Source organism: Alexandromys fortis, unplaced genomic scaffold (genome assembly GCF_014885135.2).
Source record: "Alexandromys fortis isolate MF-2015 unplaced genomic scaffold, M_Fortis_MF-2015_v1.1 scaffold_20, whole genome shotgun sequence".
Classification (NCBI taxonomy): Eukaryota; Metazoa; Chordata; class Mammalia; order Rodentia; family Cricetidae; genus Alexandromys; species Alexandromys fortis.
The window spans coordinates 5,714,116-5,736,467 of NW_026067903.1; the positions used below are offsets into that span (position 1 = coordinate 5,714,116).

The 22,352-nt window shown below is 43.9% G+C and overlaps 1 protein-coding gene across 1 annotated transcript in view; it reads right to left on the reverse strand.

Moving 5' to 3' along the window:
• The window catches only part of Vwa3b (von Willebrand factor A domain containing 3B), a 168,776-nt gene that overhangs the window by 113,135 nt on the left and 33,289 nt on the right, over positions 1-22,352 (reverse strand).

The following is a 22,352-nucleotide window of genomic DNA, read 5'->3' on the forward strand; positions in this document are numbered from 1 at the left end:
TACCTTTAGGACCCTGCTCACGGCACTGTCCTGCCAGCTCTTAGGAACCCCGTGCTCCCTATCACGGTGCTCAGTCATCCCTCGCCCACACTTGCTCAGCCCACCCTTCTTCCAAGGCTCACTCCTCACCCCGCCACCATCAATCGTCGACCAGCTACCCAGACAACTGAGCTTCCTGCGGCATCCCCTACCTTTGTGCCCATGAGATACCCTACTCACAACCACGGCAATGGTTACCACTGACTGTCAACTCGACAGGATTTAGAATCATCTAGGACACAAACCTCTCAGCATGTATACAAGGGGGTTCTCGGGTAGAAGACCCATGCTAAGTGTGGGCAGCACCATTCCATGAGTTGGGGTCCCAGATGACATAAAAAGGAGATGGAGCCGAGCACCCATCCCTCTCTGCTTCCTGACTGTGGCTGCAACGTGACCCTCTGCCCTGCACTCAGGCCACCAGGCTTTACCCCCCCCCATGAATGACACCCTTAAACCATGAGCCAAAATAAACCCTTGCTCCTTGAAGTTATATTGGTCATCTATTTGGTCATAGCAGCAAGGAACGTAACAAATACTTCTCCATCCATTTGCTGCCAGGACAAACTCACTGCTCTGCTGACACAGGAGGGGAAAGAGAGAGAGAAAGAGAGAGAGAGAGAGAGAGAGAGAGAGAGAGAGAGAGAGAGAGAGAGAGAGAGAGGAGGGGAGAGAGAGAGAGAGAGAGAGAGAGAGAGAGAGAGAGAGAGAGAGAGAGAGAGAAAGGTGGCAGCAGTGGAAAAGCCTGGCTGACTATCAGTCTCTCTAGCTTTGTTCAGGCAGCAGGCATGCTGGGAAAATCCCAGGCAATGCCAACTTCGGAGAATCAGGACTATGTTAATGACCATGAAAGATCACCGCAGACTGTAACCCATCCCTCCTCCTCTCCCTTCTTGACATCTTGGAGCCAGGCCACGGGGGAGGCATGGCACACCTCCAGGCTCCTCTGTATCTCCCCTTTAATAGGCTATCTCCTTCCCCGTGCATCTTTGTGCAGTGTATGGTAAAGAGGTACGAGACCCTGGAAACTCGAGTCTCTGTTCTCGAGCCTCAGATCTGCACCTGTTACACCGCCATTGGCTGTTGGAGCGTATTCCTGGCTGTCACTCCAGCCTCGGTTCCAAGAAACACACAGAAGCATGAGCCAATGCTGGTGCCGTTAGTATACACATCCTCTCGAGTCCAGTCTAATTTAAGGCAATCCCTCACAAACAAGGAGCTTATATTTAGGAGACAGCTGCTCATAACACAACTCATCTCTGCAGCCTGGCCTCTAGCCCTGCTCCTGTGTTCACTGCGTAGGCGTAGCTGCTGCTCTGGCTGCAAAGGCTGCCCCAGGCAGAGGGTTTGTGAGTATCTAGAGTATAGAAACAATGTATCTGCTTGCTGTGTTCCCTCCATATCACTCAGCACATGACCAAGAATTGTTATTAAATCTAACCCTTCCTTGCTTCTATTTGGCGGGTTATAACAAACGTATTTACCACCTGCTACTTTCTCTCTCCTGGCCTTGCCCACATCTGAATGTACGGCTACTGTTACTGCAAGAAACTCTCCTGAGTGGTATGTAACCCAGGGGTCATTCAAGAAAATGCCAATGCTCTCGGGAATCCAGACATCAACTGTGGCAGACCCTAGGCAAGTCTGTGTCTTATTCTACGTCTTACACTAGGATGAGGCAGGATTGTCTTGAGGACCTGAAATGCTATGGGTCAAAGGTCAGGAAGGAAAAAAACAACCAGAAAGAAAGCGGGTATGGCTCAGTCTGAGGAACACTCAATGCAGCCCTGGAAGACAGTGATAGACAGAAGCACTCGTGGTGACTCTCAATCTCCAGCCCAGTCCTTAGGTGGCCCTTCCCCATCTGGGAGAAGGCCGGATCCAGTTGAGCAGCAGCTTGGCTGTGGCCTCTTACTCCTATCTGGTCATGAAGATCTGAAAAAGCCTGACTATGACCATACAAAGGCTATAGGCATCAGGAAAAAATAGCAAAGAGTTTTATTTTAAGAAAGCAGCACATTTTTAAGATTATAAACTGTGTTAAAACTTCAAAGAGACCAAAGGGAAATAATGAGAAGGGGGGTTCAAATGGAGAGAGCAAGGCAGGGGTAGCTCAGACAAATAGGATGGGGGAAGGATTATTAACACTGAGGATGTTAGGAAAAACCATGTTGGAAACTTACAATGTTATAAGCCTCATATATACATACTTTATATATTATAAGCTTCATTTATGTGTGTGTGTATGTATATATTCCATATAGAAGAACTTAATCAGAGTTACCCTATGAAGGAGATTTTGCTCCTACCCAAAGCCTTAGGCTGTCAAATGAAAAGGCCAACGTCAGGTGGAGGACACCTCCCTTCTAGTTGTTGGTCAGAGACTCCCAAAATAATACAGGACCTTGCCATTGTTCTTGGTTGCCCTTCAGACCTTGATGGTGAGGCCCTATTGCTGAAGATAGTACACACAGGTCACAGGACATGAAGAAATCAAGTTGGTACCGACCAGGAAGCTTCCTCCCCGCTGCTAGCTCTCACAGGCTTGTGGAAGAAAAACAGTCATCAACAGTTTTTATCCGCTGTAAACCCTATGAACTACAACGACCAACGTGGCCTGGGAGGGCAATAAGGTGAATGTTACAGACACAACCAATCAGTTTCTAATAGGATTGAAGCCTACTCCACAGGATGGAGCACTGGCCTAGAACTGTAACGCTGGCCAAGAACCTGTGATCAAAGACCTCACGGGCCCTACTATTATTCTACCAAATGGCCACAACAGCGAATCCTTCTCAGTTCATCTCTCTCGGCACGTAGATGAGTGCAGCCCTCAGACCCCATCAGAGATGCTTCTTGGTGCCGTAGATGATCCATACAGAGATTCACAACTGGTTGAAGTGGAGACGCTCAGTGTCACTGGGGCATTCAGCTAGAGTGGGACACCTATTGTGGTTGCCTACACAAGACGTGTACAAGTTCAAAAGTTCAAGCCAGTCAACATTGTAGCATGAAGGGGGAGAGGCTCATAAACCCTTACTGAAGAGCTATGGACAGATAACGGCCTCTAGGAGGGGGAGATTCAATCTCCGGGCTGCTGGTAGGTTGACCACACTCCTGTGACCGGCTCCACACACAAGTATACAGGCAGCAGAAATTGGACTTAGTGTTTTTTTTTTTTTTTTAAAGAGTATACGAAGTTGGGTGTTGGTAAGGTGGAGGTGGATCTGGGAGGTGCTGGGGTGAACATGATCAAAATGCACTGGGTGAGATTCTCAAAGAATCAGTAAGATATTTTACAAACAATAAACATTTCCCAGATACCTAAGATTAGTGCGTGGGTAGGAGAAAAGGGGCCACATTACGTCCATGTAAGAAGTGGTGAAATCGGCAGTTTTATGAAACGGTGGTGTGACATATGTTAAAATCTGATGGCAGGATCTGGACTCACGGCCCTAACGCCTGAGGCCATGTGTGGAGCGTCACTCAGTCCCACTCTACGGAAATTACCCACTAGTTAATTTAAAATAATATGGAGTCATCCCACCATTTGGGAGAGAAAACAAGCTCTCTTGAGCCACGAAGTATGTATGTTTCATAATGGGCCATTCTGTTGTCTCAACAGCAATCCCAAATACAAAGGATGGGCAATTTGAGGTCTAAGTGAAGGTACAATGTGTAACTGTCTGCTGGCCCTCCTATTCCTCAACTAAGCAGAACACTGTAAAATGCAGCTAACTGTCCATTCCTGTCCTCTTGAGGCACACACCTGCCCAGGCTCCTGGATGGTACTGGTGAACAGAGGTGGAGACCTGGGCAAAGAAAGAACTGAGACACAGAGAACAAATGTATTCCTGCCCTGATGCCATGACGAAATGCAGGCCAAGGCCCTCATGAGTCAGAGCCATCCTGTTTGGACTTTCAACCTTTCAAGGCGTGAGCTCAGTAATCTGGTTTTGTTGCTGCTGTTATTGCTGTCTTTGGTTAGTTTTGTAAGTGCCCAGCCTTGGGTATTTCACTACAGCAATAGAAAACTGGCTAAGATATCTGACTGTGATACCCTTAAGGAGGGAATTTAAGTTTATCTCTTTTTAATAACTAATATTCCTGTGACTCTTTGTTAATACCTCCAATAGACTGTTCTAAAATCTAAAAATTGAGATTCCCCCCTTTTTCATCACAGCATATCCCAGAGCCCAGCACAGCTCTTGACTTTTAAATAACACATCTGGAGGGCTCTCTCAGTCTGAAATCAAAGCAAGGTTATTCAAATGTAATCAGAATTCATACGAGCTCTCTTTTTTTTTTCATAGCAACTCAGTTTAAATTTGAAAAGACCTTTGATGAATTTCTCTACACCTCGTGTGCAGTGAGGTGAAGCCTGCTGGATACTTGCACCCTTTCGGTTAGTTCTGGGCTTGACTGCCGCGTCTCAGCTAAGACTAGAACTGATCTCGCCACCATCAGTATCAAGGGAACAGGCCGCACGGATGCTGGAAGCCCTAACTGGACAAGGATGGAGGCATGGGTCCCTAGCCATGGGGGCTCACTCTTAGTGAGGGCCTACAGAGCCATTGGATCTTCAAATGTATGAAGTAAGGGCAGAGGAAGGGGAGTTACAGGTGGGCTGTTCCTACATCAGCTGGGCTCTTGGAGCAATGAGGGAAGGAGCCACTTGAGCCTCAGAGCAGAAGTGAATGGATGTTCCGAGAGTCTGGGGTCCCTTGGTCCAGAGCCACGTCACCTATTTCTTTAAGTTTCTTCATCTTCACCCTAGTGAGACTTTAAGTTCCATGGAAGACACTCGATAAACCCTCACTGCCGGAGTCCTGTCTTCAGCAACGGTAAGAAATTCAAGGCACTGAACAGGCAGAGAGAGTCTGGGGGTCACCACATCTTTCCACCGGATCAACTGTAACGTGGCAGTGGCTTTGGAAGGGCAGCTGCTCTGGCCTTGCCCACTGAATTAAGCTCGATTCTAGGGAAAAGAAAGGCGAATTCTGAGAGGACCTCCTGCTGCCAATGGAAACAGCTACAAACAGGCACCAACCAGGGCTTCTAAATTAAATTGGAGACTGGAAACAAGGCGGCGTGATGCCAAGCCTGACTGATGGGCCACTAGACTCAGCGTCTAATTAAAGATCACATGTGTCTGCCAAGACGAGGACGGCTCCTTTTTTCCCTTTGAACATAGCAACCTGCTGTATGCTCAAGTAAATAAAATGTAGTTTTAAAATGTATGTCCTCAGCTCATGCTTTTCCCTCACCATCAACATCAACACACAAAAAAGAAAATTTTCAAAACTAACCGACCTTTTTTTTTTTTTACAGATTTTATTCTTTAAAAACAGGGGTTTGCCGCAGTTTTGTTTATTTATTATATGTCCATGTGCGCATACCCATTGCATGAAGGCCTGAGGACAGCTCTCAATAACTGGCTCTCCCCTTCCACCATATGAGTCCTAGGGGTTAAACTCAGCCCTCAGACATGGCGGCAAGTGCCTTTATCTTCTGATCCACCTTGCTGGTCCCAGAGGAGCTTTTCTAGTACAGTTTTGTCCAAAGTACCAGTGACAAACAAAACAGACCCGGCAAAGTATTGTTGCCTTTTGGTACGACCTTGTGCTATGACACATTCCTTTTAATTTGTTCATTGTGCAATCTTTCCCTCTTATCTGGCAAGCAAGATCTGGTGGTGATCCCAGCAAAACCAGTCTGTCATTTCACGTCTCATCAGTGAGCTGGGCCGGTGACTAAGATCTCTCAGCTGCGCTGAGAGTGCCAAAGCTCAGGACAGGCTCAGGAGGAAGAGCTAGTCAGGTCTGATCAGGGACAGCTGCCTAAGGAGATGAGCCTAGAAATGGCAGATGTGCCTTGTCGTCCCTTCCCATTCCCCTGGAACAAGGACAGGGTTCTAAGCTGTGGGGACTCCGGGTGGTGTCGATAACATCAGCTTCAAGTTAGCTCATGTTGCAGATGTTGGTACCATGCGATGCTCTGGCTTGCTGATGCTCCAGTTTGGAGCAGGATCACACAGCTCTAAGTATGGCTTACGGTCCAAGTGATCATGCCACCCTGAGGTCTCTTGAGTTTACCAACCTAAAGAGCCTGGCACCTCTGGCCCTTCTGAGACAAGTTCACTGTCAGCTTTGATGACCCGTCCTGTGGCTGAGCTAGCTGCATCAGCATCAAAATTATTATTCCATTTTAATGACAGATGCCCGGTGTCAACTTTCACTCTGCTCTTAATTTGTAAATCCACATTCATTATTTCAACTTGTTTTTTTTTTTTCCTAATTTATGATAAAACAAGAACAGAAGCGAAACAGAAATGGAGCCGTCTCCAGATCCTATCCCAAGTCTTCTTCCTGACTGAGGGGTTCCCAGACCTCTACCGTGGGTGGGCTCACCAACCTTCAGAACCCGAGGGACAGCCCAGAGGAGGCCACCTCCAAATGCACCAGCAGTCGAAGCTCCTTCTAACACATGCGCAGACCCGGTCTATATGCAGAGCTCTAGAGGGGACTATCTCTCTCTAGATAGTCATTCTCTTCATGTCCAATTTTACAAACGTCCAGACAGTGTTCTGCCTCTCTCTGAGCTCACTCTTCCAAAGGAGTGGGTAAAATCACTCCCAGGAAAGGCCCAGATTCTCATTTCTACCCACCACTGAGTAAAATTCAACACTCAGGAGAAGACAGATGTGGGCTCCTGGTTTACATGGTAGGAATCCCCCCCCATAGTTACCCCAGTACCACCCACAAAGGGTGGTCTCTCCCAGTGCCCCTATCACACTCCCTGGTCCGAATCCCAGTTTCCAGCTGACACCACGCAGGCAAATGAGCCAGTCAGTGCGGTGACTCTGCAAACTGTTTGTTACATAGAGGCTGCCATGCGCTTCTGATTAGGTCACGTTCCAGAGCCAGCATCTGCAGGAAATGCCCGTTTGGAATTCTAAGAAAGAAAAAGGCCATTGCCAGTAATTAACCACTGGTTTGTGCTGCACATTTGTGTGTGTGTCCTGTGTTTTAAGACCGCCAACACTCATATAAAGCAGATGTTGCTATTCCCATTCTATAAATGAGAAACCGTAAAGTTTTGGTAACATGTTAACATCGCATAATTTGTGGCAAAGCCAGTATCTGAACCCAGATCTGATGCCAAAGTTGATTCATTTTCCAACACACACTGCCTCCTGGGGCCAAACCCAGAATCACACAGGAATGAAAGGCCGTGGTAGCTTGCATTATTGTTTAGCCACTATTCACGTCTCTCCTCAGCTTTCTGCTGGTGGAATAGTCTGCCCCACCATTCCCGCTGGACTTGGTCATGTGATTAGCTCTGGCTAATGAACTGCTAGCCTTAAGTGTGTCCAAATGATTGACTTTGGTTCTTCTGCAATTCACCACAATAAAAATACAGCCTGAGTAGCACCAGTTAAATAAGCATAAGTCTGTTTTAAATTAATCAAACCACAGTTGGCCTGAAGCCATGTGACTTTAAAATAAAATAATGATGATGATAAATAATTGCTGAGCCCAGCCAGGTGGCACAGACTGGTGATCCAGGTACTCGGGAACCTGAGGCAGAGGATCACAACTCAAAGGCTACCTAGGTCACAGAGTGGGTTCAAGGTCAGCCTGGGCAGCTTGCTGAGATCATTTTTCAAAAATCTTTTTTTTTTTTTTTTTTTTTTTTTTTTTTTTAGTAGAAGGAGGGCTGAGGACATGGCTCAGTGGAAGGGCACTAGCCTAGCATGTGTGAGCTCTAGAGTCAATCCCCACTACCACAAGGTACCACTGCCGCTGCCGCTGCCGCCGCCACTACTGCTGCTAATACTTTTGCTAGGTAATGGCTGAGATTCTCCAGATTCAATAAGACAGATAAACTGTGAAGCTCAAGGTACTCCAAGTGCAAGGAATCTACCATTAGAGGCATAGGGAGGACTCAGCTCCTAAAAAGAAATAGTGAGAGGTTTCAAAAAGTGAAGGCGGAAAGAAAGGAGAACCAGAGAGGGTCCACCTCCACTCACTGCAGCTACTAAAATCCACTTAATGGAAATGAGAGGGCAGGACTGTGCTGGGAGGAAGATGAGCTTCCTCCAGGTTGACATGGAGAACCAGATACAGTGCAGGCAAACAGAAGACCCCAGAGGGTAATGGGATGAATAGTTGTGCCTCTTCCCTAGAAGTCCATGGAAGTCCCATGGGAAAGATCACTGGTCAGTACTACTACTAATAAAAGTCTCCTGAAGACCAATAAGGCTGGGTACCACCATCATATCTGAGTTACCTTTGCACCACAGCTCAGAACAGCTCCTGACTCAGTGGGGAACTCTGAACATAGTCCTCTTCTTGTTCTCTGTCTCAAGTTCCTTCTAGCTAAAACCACAGGTCATAGATGCTCTGAGCATTGTGTAAGGAAAACTGAACATGCAATGAACCATTAAGTGAAAGTGTTGATCAGACTCTCTACAGCTGTGATAAAATAATTGACATACACATCTCGGGAAGCAGTGACTGATTTTATCTTTTGATTTTAGAGAATCCTACCCATGGTCAGCTGGGTGCCATCGCTGTGGACCTGAAGAAAGGACCTGCCATCGCAGTAGGAACAAGGGGCGAGGCAAACCAACTCACCTCGTGGCTACAGGAGAGTGACCATAAGGAAGGGCAGGGAAGCATAGGTACCCATTAAAGGCATGGCCCCAGTCACCTGCTTCCTCCAACCAGGCCTCGCCTTCCAGTGTTTCCATCTCCACCCGTTAACTCCATCAAGTCGGAGTCCATCAAGAGACTCATGCATTCATGAAGCCAGACCCATCAGATCTCATCACTTAATGTGTGCACTAAGGTCAAGACTTTAAAACACGAGCCTTTTAAGGAGATATTTTATATCTAAAACATGACAGTGAGCCAGTCTAAGCTGCATACAGTGTCCATATCAAAACATTTGAGAAGCTTCCCACATCCAAGGAAAGCCCAAACCAAGGGAAACAAACAGGAAGAAAAATCAAAATTGGCGGAGAAATTCCAAAGAACTAACACATCTATAAGAAGCCAGATAAGCAAAGAATAAATGATTTTACATGACGTGTGTCTATGTCTGTGTGTGTGTGTGTGTGTGTGTGTGTGTGTGTGTGTGTGTGTGTGCTTGCTTGCTTGCCCTTGCAATGAGGCAAGAAACAAAGGAAAATTTCTCTCAGTCTATAACTTTTATTTGTTCTGGGGAGCAAGCTGATGTAAGGAATCATCTCCAAATACAAGACCTGAAATTTGGTAATCATTCACAAATAATTTATTATATGTGACATTATTACAGCTTATAAAACCTGCTGAAAGAAATACAAATTTCTACGTATATCTGCTTAACAAGTACATAATCACTTTTCAGTCAGTGTGGTAAAACACCGTGACAAAGGCAACTTACAGAACAGAGTTTATTGGGGCTTACAGTTTCAGAGGGAGAAGAGACTCTCTTGGCAGGAAATCAGAGCAGCAGAAACAGGCAAAGCTGGGAGTTCACATTTCATACCACAAACAGGAAGCTGAAAGTCAGCCCCCAGTTGTGACTTCCTTTAGACTGTACCTCCTAAAACCAGATAGAAGAGAAAGTGGGAAGTAGCCTTCAATGCATGGGCACAGGAGACCACTTCTTAAATATAACCCCAGTAGCACAGATACTGAGAGGAACAATAAATAAATGGAATCTCCTGAAACTGAGATGCAAAGGACACAGTCAATAAGACAAAAAGGCAGACTACTGGATGGGAAAAGATCTTCACCAACCACACATCAGACAGAGGTCTGATCTCCAAAATATATAAAGAACTCAAGAAATCAGACATCAAAAGACTAAATAATCCAATTTAAAAATGGGGTACAGATCTAAACAGAGAATACCCAACAGAAGAAGTTCAAATGGCTGAAAGATGCTTAAGGAAATATTCAACATCTTTAGCTATCAGGAAGTGCAAATCAAAACGACTCTGAGATACAATCTTACACCAGTCAGAATGGCTAAGATAAAAAACGCCAATGACAGCTTCTGCTGGTGAGGATGTGGAGTAAGGGGTACACTCCACCACTGCTGGTGGGAATGCAAACTCGTATAACCACTTTGGAAATGAGCATGGTGGTTTCTCAGAAAATTGGGAATCAACCTACCTTATTACCCAGAAATACCACTCTTGGTCATATACCCAAAGGATGCTCAATCATACTACAAGAACATTTGTTCAACAATGTTCATAGCAGCATTATTTGTAATAGCCAGAACCTGGAAACAACCTAGATGCCCCTCAACAGAAGAATGGATAAAGAAAATGTGGTATGTTTACATAATGGAGTACCACTCAGTGGTAAAAAACATTGACACCTTGAAATTTTCATGTAAATGGGTGGAACAACAACAACAACAAAAAACCATTCTGAGTGAGCTAACCAGACCCAGAAAGATGAACCTAGTATGTACTTACTCATATGTGGACACTAACTGTAAAGCAAAGGATAATGAACTTATAGTCCATGACCCCAGAGAAGCTAAGTAACAAGGAGAACCATAAGAGAAACATATAGATCCCCCTGGGAAGGGGAAATAGACAAGATCTCCTGAGAAAATTGGGAGCATGAGGATGGGGGGGAGGGAAGGGTGGAAAGGGAGGAGGAGGAGAAGGAGAGAAGGGGAAGGGGAGAACGTGAGGGAATGGGATGGTTAAGATGGGAGGACAGAGACAGAGAGCAAGGAAAGATATCTTGATTACGGGAGCCATTATGGGGCTAGCAAAAAACCTGGCACTAGAGAAATTCCCAGGGAACCACAAGGATAACCCCAGCTAAGACCCTAAGCAAAAGTGGAGAAGGTGCCTGAATTGGCCTTGCCCTGTAGTCAGATTGATGACTATTTTAATTGTCATCATAGAACCTTCATCCAGCAACTAATGGAAGCAGATGCAGAGATCCACAGTAGAACCCTGGGCTGAGCTCCTAATGCCCAGTCAAAAAGTGGGAGGAGTGAGAATACAAGCAAAGAGGTCAAGACCATGATGGGGATACGCACTGAAACAGCTCACCTGAGCTGATTAATGAGAGCCCATCAACTCTGATCTGATAGGAAGGGAAATAGCAGAGGACCAAACTAGGCCCTCTGAATGTGGGAGACAGTTGTATGGCTGACACAGACTGTGGGGTCACTGGCAGTGAGACCAGAATTCATTCCTACTGCTTGTACTGGCTTTTTGGAACCCATTCTCTTTGGAGGGATACCTTGCACAACCTAGATATAATGGGGAGGGTCTTGGTCCTACCTCAAAGTAATGTGCTAGATTTTGTTGACTCCCCATAGAAAGCCTTACCCTCTCTGAGGAGTGGATCAGGGTGGGATGGGGGAAGGTGGAGGGAGCGGAAGTAGGGGAGGGAGATCTGGGATTAGTATGTAAAATGAAAAATGATAGTTTTTTAAAGAAAAAAAAAACAAAAAAATAAATTCCAAAGGGAAAAATGCCCCTTTATTATTAACTCCAAATGAAACGAATCAGTGAAAGGCCAAAAAAAAAAAAAAAAAAAAAAAAAGGACTGTCCCAAACAGTACCAAACAGTGCCATCAACTGGGGACCAACCACTTAAACATCTGAGCCCATGGGGGAACATTCTCATTCAAATCATCATGAGTACATAAAGATTACGTGAAATCAGATTTAACATCAACAAAATTATCTATAACAAATCCAGGCTCTAATAATTTAGAGTAGGGCTGCCCAGAGTCCTCTGGAAAATTTAGAGAATGCTTTCATAACTCTATAGTTCCAATTGCTAATGGCTACAAATGCAATGTTGTTGCTACAAGTACTTTTACTTCAACAACAAGCAAATCTGCGGTAAGAAACTGCTGGTAACGCCCACTCTGTTTCTGCCCTTTCCGACTGCAGCACCACAGCTCACTAAATCTAGACTGATAAACTGGAGGGAAAGGAAGTAAAATGAGGGGGGAAGAAAGACGTGTCTGGTGAGAACCCCCAAAAGCTTAGGATATCAATGGAAACAGAAAACAAGCTTAGAATGAATGAAGCAGCTTGCCTATATCCTCCTAAAATACTCAACTGGGAACACAGCAAACTAAAGTTCACCTGGAGAACACCAAACCCATTCCTGTACTTAAGATAAGTATACACGGTAGTGAGGAAAAGCAATGTCAAAAGCTATGCATGAGTAGCCTCGGACTAGAAAGGGAAGGAACCATGGGAAGGGCAGGGGGTTCAGGAGCAAGCCCATCGTAGATGAGACCCTGTTTACTACAAAGGATGACACACGGCGTTCAGAGTGAAAAGGCTGACTGGTGTGAAGACTGTTAGTGCATTCAGGGAAAAGTCCACTCATCCCACCCCATCCTGTCCCGTCCCAGCGTACTTCAAAATAAATCTAGCTAGACCAAAAGAATTTTTGTTTTTGTTTAACCCCCATACACGCACACACTTCGGGATAGAAATAAAATCACATAGAAGCTAGGAGGTACAAGATTTATGGGCTGCCATTGCTATGTAAATTTAAATTATTCATATGAGAAACAGCCACACGAAAGAAAACATAATTGCTACTATAAATTACCCACAAGTCACAAGCCTGACAGGAAGGTAATTTATTTTAAAAAAAGTTAATAAAAACAAAATGTGTTATGTTCACTATTAGTTGACATTAATCTCTTCGTTAAATAAAGTCTAATTGGAACAGTAAGACAGCATTTTGATGCTAATTGAAGTGGATATTTTTCATATACTCTTGGTGTGAATGTATTATTGCAAAACATTTTGAAACAACTCAAAGAAGAGGTTACCCTTTGGTCCAGCATTACATTTTGTTCCAGAGTTTTCACTGCCAGAAATGTCTCTTTAAATACTAAGAAAATAGGAGGAAATATACCATATAAAATGTAAATGTAATAGCTCTAATTGAAAACATTAAAATATTACTGAAATGTCTAAAAGACAAAGACTGACAAAAATTATACCATACAACTCAAAAAAGTCCTGGATATCTGAATGTCTGTAATATAAAACACTTTATACTAGTTTGAGAAAATACTTGTCATAATATTAAATATAAAGTGAAATATCCAAATTATACAATAATATGATGCCTATGTCTTGATTAGTTTCTAAGTATACAGCAGGAAGACTAAGAGGAAAGACCCCAAAATGCTTTAACAGCGAAAGTCTTTGTATAGCAAGAACCCTGCCCTCTCTGTCTTCCCGGAGTTCTCAAAGTGTCTATACTGACTGACAAGCACTGAGGACAGCCCAGGCTCAGACCTCTGGCTCTGACCTACACCAGCCATGCACATTCAACGAATTACTTCCAGGCTGATGCACTCCGGGAAAAAGAATTGAAGATGTTCTGTCACTTCCTACACACGACCAGTATGACTGTCAAAGGAGATGCTGCATGAAATATGCTTGGGAACTCTTACTTCAGAGTAGACTAGCCGGGTGGTGGTGGCGCATGCCTTTAGTCCCAGCACTTGGGAGGCAGAGGCAGGCGGATCTCTGGGGAGTTCGAGGCCAGCCTGGTCTACAAGAGCTAGTTCCAGGACAGGAACCAAAAGCTATGGAGAAACCCTGTCTCGAAAAAATCAAAACAAAAAAACAAAAACAAGAGTAGACTAAGGGGGGGGGGGTAATTATAATGGGAGAAAGACACACACACACACATCAGAGAGAGAGAGAGAGAGAGAGAGAGAGAGAGAGAGAGAGAGAGAGAGAGAATAGGTTTTATGAGAGGCAGTCATAGAGTCTTATATGTCATTGTCCTCATGCAATAATTTAGAGACAGGATGTAATCCACGTGAATTCTAGGAGTCTTTCTCTCACATTCTTGGGCTGGCTCCTCCTGGATTAAATGCTTTTTTTGCTGTGCAGAAGCTTTTCAATTTCATGAAGGCCCGCTTGTCAGTTGTTGACCGTATTTCCTGATCCTTGGGAGACAGCCTTTAACCTAGTCTGCATCTTGAAGTGTTTCGCCCTACATTTCCTCTAATGAGTCAGTGTCTGGGGCCTTCCACTAAGGACTCTAGACCACTTGGAATTGATTGTCAGGCAGGGTGAGTGGCCCAGATCTAGATGGACTCTCGTACCTGTGGCTGAGCAGTGTCCCCAGCACGGTTTGTTGAAGAGCCCATCTTCCTTTCTCTGGATACTCCTAGCATCTTTGTCAGAACGTGTGGCTGTCTAGGTTTCTATCCAGTGCTCATTCCATTGATCTGTGTGTCTGTCTACAGCTGCACCACGCTATTTTCGCTTCTGAACACTGTAGGAGAGCTTGAACTCAGATATGGAGACCTCTGGCATCATTCTCTATTTTCTCAGGGCTGGTTTGTCCACCCGGGGTCTTTTTTGCTTGTATATGAATGTTGAAATTTTCTCCCTTAGCTTTTGTAAAAAAATAGAATTGAAATTTTCATGATTATTGTGTTGAATCTATAGATTACTTTTTGCTAATACAGCAATTTTCATAATAATAATTATTCTGATCCATGAGCATAGAATTTTGTCTTCTACAGTTTCTTCCATCAGTGTTTTCAAAATTTCACCATGAACAGACATTTTTTACTTACTTGTTTACATTGAATCCAAGTGTGTTAAAGGCAACTGTGGGGGATTATTTTTTCCTTGCAACAGGCTTTTACTATATAGCCCTAGTTGACCTGGAACTCATTAATGTAGACCAAGCTGGCCTTGAACTCACAGAGATTTGCCTGCCCCTGCCTCCCAAGTAGTGACATGACCCACTAAACCCAACCTTCCCCATCATTTTTGTCTCTATACAGTAGATTGTTGTAAAAAAAAAAAAGAAGTATCCAAATAAGTATCCAAATAAAGCATTGCAGGAAATTAAAGAAGAAAAACTAAGCAGAAATGAAGAATGCAATACTAAAAATGTTATGGAAGAATATATAAAATGATGAACACATTGCCATGAATTAGCATTAACATACACACAGGCATATGTGTATATATATACATATATGAACATAAATATATACATATATATGCCCACATGGTGTGTGTTGTTTGCCAATCATCTCCATGGTAGAAGACTGTAAAATGGAAATTTGAGAACTAAAGAGTGAAATGGTAGTGTATCTCCCAAGTAAGATGGTAGAGTAGGGACCTCTGTGTGAACTTCAGGAGACAGTCAGAATGAAAATATACTATTTAACAAAAACCCCAGGGCTGACTATGGGAAACTTGCCTTTGTATTATGGGTCAGTAGAGTCCAAGAGACTTCTTCAACAATGTAAACAATTACCATTGTCCTAGTTGCCTTCTAGAACTTGAAGGTAAGACCTATTGCTGAAGATACCAGAATCTCTGGGCACAAGAACTGGAGGAATCGTAAGGTGGAACTGACCTAGAAGCTTCTCCCTCCCTGAAGACTAGTTCTCTTAGCATCCAAAGGTGCTATACAAGATGCTAGTGGAGAAAAGCAATTAATAGTCCAACTCTGCTGTAAAGCTTACAGACCACAGCAATGACCAACAACAAAAAAAAAAAACTCAAGGGTGCAATAATGGCACTTATGTCTCAGAAATAACCAAGAGCTGTGGACTTAAGACCTGCTCAATAGGAGGAAACCCATACCTAGTACTATAAACCTAGACTACCACTCATGACTGGAGAGGTCATGAACCCTCAAGGAGTCACTTTTATAAATTAATATAATTTTCAAGTGCATTCTGAACATGTCCTTATATATAGATAAGTATGGCTCTCATTCCTCCTCAAGGAAACTTCTCGCAGCAGATGGAGATCATCACAGAAACCCAGTTAGTCAAAATGTCAAGAAGAGTTCATTGTTGAGTGCCCATCCCCAACTGATACATTTACAACATAACCCATACACTTAGGGCTCAGGGAACATTGTGGAAGAGGAAAAGGAAGGATGGTTAGAGCCAAAAGAACAGGGCACCTGGGTGCTGTGAGGATCCAGACAGAACCTTTGTCCAGCAACAGATGGAGATAGAGACAGAGACCCACATGGGAGTACTGGACTGAGCTCCCAAGGTCCAGTTGAAGACCAGAAGGAGGGAGAATATGACCAAGGAAGTCAGATCCACGAGGGGTTGGTCCACCCACTGAGACAGTGTGCCTGATCTAATGGGAGCTCACCAAAGCCAGCTGGAATGGGACTGAACGAGCATGGGATCAAACTGGACCCTCTGAATGTTGCTGACAATTGGGGCAGACTGAGAGGCCAATGATAACGGCACTGGGATTTGTCTCTACTGCATGTACTGGCTTTTGGGGACCCTAGTCTATTTGGATGCACACCTTCCTAGGCCTGGATGGAGGGGGAAGGGCATTGGACTTCCCACAGGGCAGGGTACCCTGCCTTCTCTTGGGACTTGAGGGGGAGGAGGGAGGGGAAGGAAAGAGGGAGGAGGGGAGGAAGTGAAAATTTGATTCCTATTATTTATAAAGTAATAAAAAAATTATCAGAGGAAAAAAAAGAATAGGACACCTGCTGTGAGACAGTGTCTTCTACATATGACAGGGAATTGCACCCATGAAATCTTAATACCATGGCTACCTAAACAAGGCCTGCATAATGACAGCATCAGTTGACATTCTAAGGTGGATGTGTGTGTGTTTTGGGGTTCTCACAAAGCCTCATCTCTAAATGAGGAGATACAAGCAATTAATGACTGCTCAGAGAAAGAACTCAGTCTTCTCCAGGGATGAGCCCCCTTAAAGGGTATTCAGTCCCAGTCCTAAACAGATACACATGTGAGCAACACTAAATGGTCTCATCATGTGTGTGTGTGTGTGTGTGTGTGTGTGTGTGTGTGTGTGACAATAACATTTAAAGAAGAGATCGTGGATCTGAACAGTAAGATGGGATGAGTTGGAAGAAAGAGAAAGGGTGGAATGGATGATGAAATTCTGGGGAAAAATTAAACGCCCAGGAATAAACTTGGCCAAAGAGGCAAGAGATATTGTCTTAGTTAGGGTTACCACTGTTGGGATAAAACACTATGACCAAAGCAACTTGGGGAGGAAAGGGTTTGTTTGGATTACACTTCCACATCACAGTTCATCATCAAAGAAGTCAGGTCAGGAACTCAAACTGGGCAGGAACCTGGAGGCAGGAGCTGATACAGTGGCCTTGGAGGGCTACTGCTTACCACCAGCTCAGGCACGGCACCACCCACAATGGGCTGGGGCCTGCCCACCAATTAAGAAAATCCTCTACATTGGGGCTGGAGAGATGGCTCAGTGGTTAAGAGCATTGCCTGCTCTTCCAAAGGTCCTGAGTTCAATTCCCAGCAACCACATGGTGGCTCACAACCATCTGTAATGAGGTCTGGTGCCCTCTTCTGGCCTGCAGATATACACACAGACAGAATATTGTATACATAATAAATAAATAAATGTTAAAAAAAAAAAAAAAGAAAATCCTCTACAGGCTTGCATATGGCTCGACTGTATGGAGGCATCTTCCTAATTGCGGTCCTCTCCTCTCAGATGACTTTAACTTCTGCTGAGTTGATATAAAACTATCCAGCACAGACCTCTACCATGTAAACATCTAGACACTGAAGACAGAAAGATCTCTTGAGCTCATGAATTGGCAAAATTAATACTGTGCAAAGGCTATAGTACCAACAGCCATCGATAGAGTCAATGTGATCCTCATCTAAATCCAAAGGAGACTAATATCTAAAGTACAAAAGGAATTCTAAAATTCAAATACCAGAGCCAAAATCAAATAATTCAACCAATAAATGGACAAGTGAACCGTGCAAACAGTTCTCAAAGGAAGAAATACGTGGCAGGAAGTATTCTCCCTTGCACTCAGCATCCTTTGACTCCAGGAAATAGAAAGTGAACCTGACCGGAGAGCTCCGGTCTGGTGAGGAAGTGCAGAGAGAGGAAGCCTGCCGCTGCTGCTAGAGATGCGATGCAAACTGGTGCTGTTACTGTGACAGACAGAGCGGAGGTTCCTCAAAACACTAGGAGGACTACCACATGTCCCAATATGCCATTTCTGGGTGTCCAGGAAGGACTCCAGCACCTCGAAAAATTCATATATCCACAGCCGCACTAGTCACAATAGCTGGAAAATGGGACCAGCTTAGCCGTCCGTCAGCAGCTGAACGGACAGAGCTAATAAGGCACATATACAACAATGGAGCTGTGTAGTCCCCTTAGGGTCTGCCTGTCCTTCCACACCAACACCCATTTCTGACCACCCCAGACTTGCAGCCCGTGGCCTGAGAAAGTTCTCTTCTCTACAGAGAACCCCTCATTTGTACGCCTTGGGGTGGCTTCTTCTGCTCAAAAGGAAAAAAAAATCAATCATGACTTTTCAGGACAAAAATACAACTGGAGATCATTAATATAAGTAAAATATATAAATAAAATCAGCTGGGTTCAGAATGATAAATATTGAAGGTATTTATACAGTGTACGTGTGTGCATTTGTGTGTGTGTGTGTGTTTGTGTGTGTAGGACATGAAAATAGAAAAGAGACCCATGAAAGGAAGAAGAGGAGGGGGAGGATAAAAAAGAGGAAGCCACAGAACGCATGGGACATGAAAGCAAGAGTGGGGACATTCTGGAGGGGAGGAGACCAGCAAGTGGGTGGAGAGGTCAGGGTGGATGAGCGAGAACAAAGGACAATGCCACGTATGTGCGAAAACAACATAATGAAACCCGTTGCTTCGTGTGCTGACTTTAAACAAAAGAAATCTGGAAGGCATAAAAATAGGAATAATCACTGAATGTAACAAAAGAAGGCAGGGAACGGGAAAAAAGAAGGATGCATGCCGGAGAAGAAATGCACCTGGGGGTAGCCACATGCACCAATGGAGATTTAAGAGCCCACAAATAAGAAATGAAATCAAAATTACATAAATATATGAGGAATAAAAACCCATCAGCTGATTCTGAAAATAATAGCAAGGGCATAATAAAAAAAACATAAGTAAAAGGAAAACACAAACTAAGAAACAAACAAATTTTACAAAAAAAAAAAAAAAAAAAAGAAATCCAACCCACAAAACCAAGACATTGGGGCAGCCGCTTTCTGCACACCCTAATACTGGAGCCTGCCAGCTTCAGGGGTGGTCAGCTGAAGCTGGACCATGTTCTGTTTCATCTTGTAAAACTGGTGCTGAGCCAAGAGGCCCAACAGCACTACCGTTCTTCCCCGCCTTTGCATACCAGCACCACTTTCTGACCGCCTCAGATTTGCAGCCTGCAGGTGAGAAAGCTCTTACTCTCTCCAGAGAATCCTCTCATTTGTCCATCGTGGGGTGGCTTATCCAGGAGTGGCAATTTGACATCTAAGTGCTGCCAATGATCTCTGGGTAGTGCCCAAGGCTCAAGAAAGGGATCCCCCACAATGGCTAGGAATAGTTTCCAGCAGGGAAGAAGGAGGCTGGATCATTATTCTAATCACCATGGATATGTTAGATCCATTTGAATTTTTAAATACTACATTATAATATTTCTTTCAACAAGCTAATGAAAAGATAGGCGTTAAGTATCAAAGAAATGCATATCAAAACCACACTGAGACACCGTCTCCCACCCATTGGGGTGGCCACTATCAAAAACACAGAAAGTGACAAATGTTCACAAGGACACGGGACAATTGTGCACAGTTGGCAGGAATATACAACACTAACACCTTTGTGGAAAACAATACGGAGGATCCTCAAAAAATACAAAGAGAATTACCATATATGATTCAGGAATCTCACTTTGGGGGTATATTCCCCAAATAATGAAAATCAGGGAGTCAAAATGTATTTGTAAACCCGAGTTCATGGCAGCATCTTATAATAGTCAAAAGATAAAAACAACCCACATGTCCATTGCCAGTGGATGGATAAACAAAATGTCACCACACACACACACACACACACACACACACACCTATTATTCCTTCAATCAAAATTAAAACTACTTTGAGATTCCATCTCACCCCAGTGTGGTAGATAATCTTATGTCAACTTGACATAAGCTATAGTCATCGGAGGGGAGGGATCCTCAATTAAGAAAAATGCCTCCATAAGGTCAAGCTGCAGTAAGCCTATGAGGCAGCAGTTCTCAATCTGTGGGTCACGACCCCTTGGGATATCGCAGGGTATAGAACACTTTCATAGAGATCCCCTAACCCCATCAGAAAACATAGATATTTACATTGCGATTCATAGCAGTAACAAGATTACAGTTATAAAGTAACAAAAAAAATAATTTCATGAGGAACTGCATTAAGGGGTCCTAGTATTAGGAAAGTTGAGAACCACTACTATAGGACATTTTTTTTTCATTATTGATTGATGGAGGAGGGCATAGCCCAGTGGCATCCCTGGGCTAGTGGTCCTGGGTTCTACAAGAACGCAGGTTGAAACTCTGAGATTCCATCTTACACCTGTAAGAATGGCCAAGATCAAAAGCACTAAGGACAACTTATGCTGGAGAGGTTGTGGGGTAAAGGGAACACTTCTGCATTGCTGGTGGGAATGCAAGCTGGTACAATCCCTTTGGATGTCAGAGTGGCGATTTTAAGAAAATTAGGAAACAACCTTCCTCAAGACCCAGCCATATCATTTTTGGGTATATATCCAAAGGATGCTAAATCATGCTACAAGGACATATGCTCAATTATGTTTGTAGCAGCATTGTTTGTCATAGCCAGAACCTGGAAATAACCTAAATGCCCCTCGACCTAAGAATAGATAAGGAAAATGTGGTACATTTACACAATGGAGTATTACAGAGCAGAAAAAAATAACGACATCTTGAACTTTTCACGCAAATGGATGGAGCTAGAAAACATTTTGAGTGAGGTAACCCAGACCCAGAAAGACAATTGTCACATGTACTCACTCATAGGTGGTTTTTAAACATAAAGCAAAGAAAACCAGCCCACAAATCACAATCCTAGAGAACCTAGACAACAATAAGGCCCCTAAGAGAGACTTACATGGATCTAATCTACATGGGAAGTAGAAAAAGACAAGATCTCCTGGGTAAATTGGGAACACAGGGACCTTGGGAGAGAACTGAAGGGGAGGGGAGAGGTAGGGAGGGTAGTTCAATAAAAATCAGTTTTAAAAAAAGAAAGCAGGTTGAGCAAGCCATGGGGAGCAAGCCAGTAAGCCAACACTCCTTCATGGCCTCTGCATAAGCTCCTGCTTTTGGGTTCCTGCCCTGTGTGAGTTCCCGTCCTTGCTGCTTTTGATGGTGAGATGTTATATGGAGCTTGGAGAAAGATAAACCCCCTTTTCCCAAGCTGCTTTTGTTTGTGGTGTTTCATCACAGTGATGGTAAAGCCAACCAAAACACCCCAGTCAGAACTAGCAAATGTTGTAGAGGGCGTGAGAAAGAGAAGCCTTGTTTATTGTTGGTGTGAGTATAAACTGGTACAGCCACTGTGGAAGTCCGTGTGGAGTTTCTTCAAAGGGCTTAAAATAGGACCACATATGACCCAGCTCTCAGTCCTGGGTATATACCCAAAGACCCTAACTCAGCACACCACAGTAATACTAGCACATCTATGCTCACAACTGCTCTCTTGACAATAGTTAAGAAATGCCCAGAAACAGGTGAATGTGTAAAGATGTGACACATGGGAGGGGGGTGGTGGCTGGAGAGATGGCTCGGAGGTTAAGAGCACTGGCTGCTCTTCCAGAGGTCCAGCAACCACATGGTGGCTCACAACCATTTGTAGTGAGATCTGGTGTGCCCTCTTCTGCCATTCAGGTATACATGAAGACAGAACAATGTATACATAATAGATAGATTAGATAGATAGATAGATAGATGGATGGATGGATGGATGGATGGATAGATGGATGGATGTACGCAATGGTGTTTCATTCAATCACAAAAAAAAATGAAATCATGACAGTTGCAGGGAAAAGGATGGATGGGTGGAGCTTAGAAGTATTGCTTTAAGTGAAGTCACCCAGACTCATATTTTCTCTTACATGAAGACCCTGGACTTTTAGTTACTATATATGTGTGTATATATGTATATGGGGATCATGAGAAAGGAGAACTAGCCAGAAAGGGAAGGGGGGGGGTGGAGGAGAGTCATGGGAAAGCAGGATCAGAAAAAACAAAGAATGTATATAAAATGCTATAATTAAATTATTTTTAATGACAATTAAACATTAATTTAGGACTGAGGAAACTGAGTTCCCCAATACCCACATAAAAGTCTGTTGTAGGCAAGAATGCCTGAAACTCAACCATTGAGGGGTTGGAGACAGGAAAGATTCCAAGGACTTACTGACCAATCAATCTA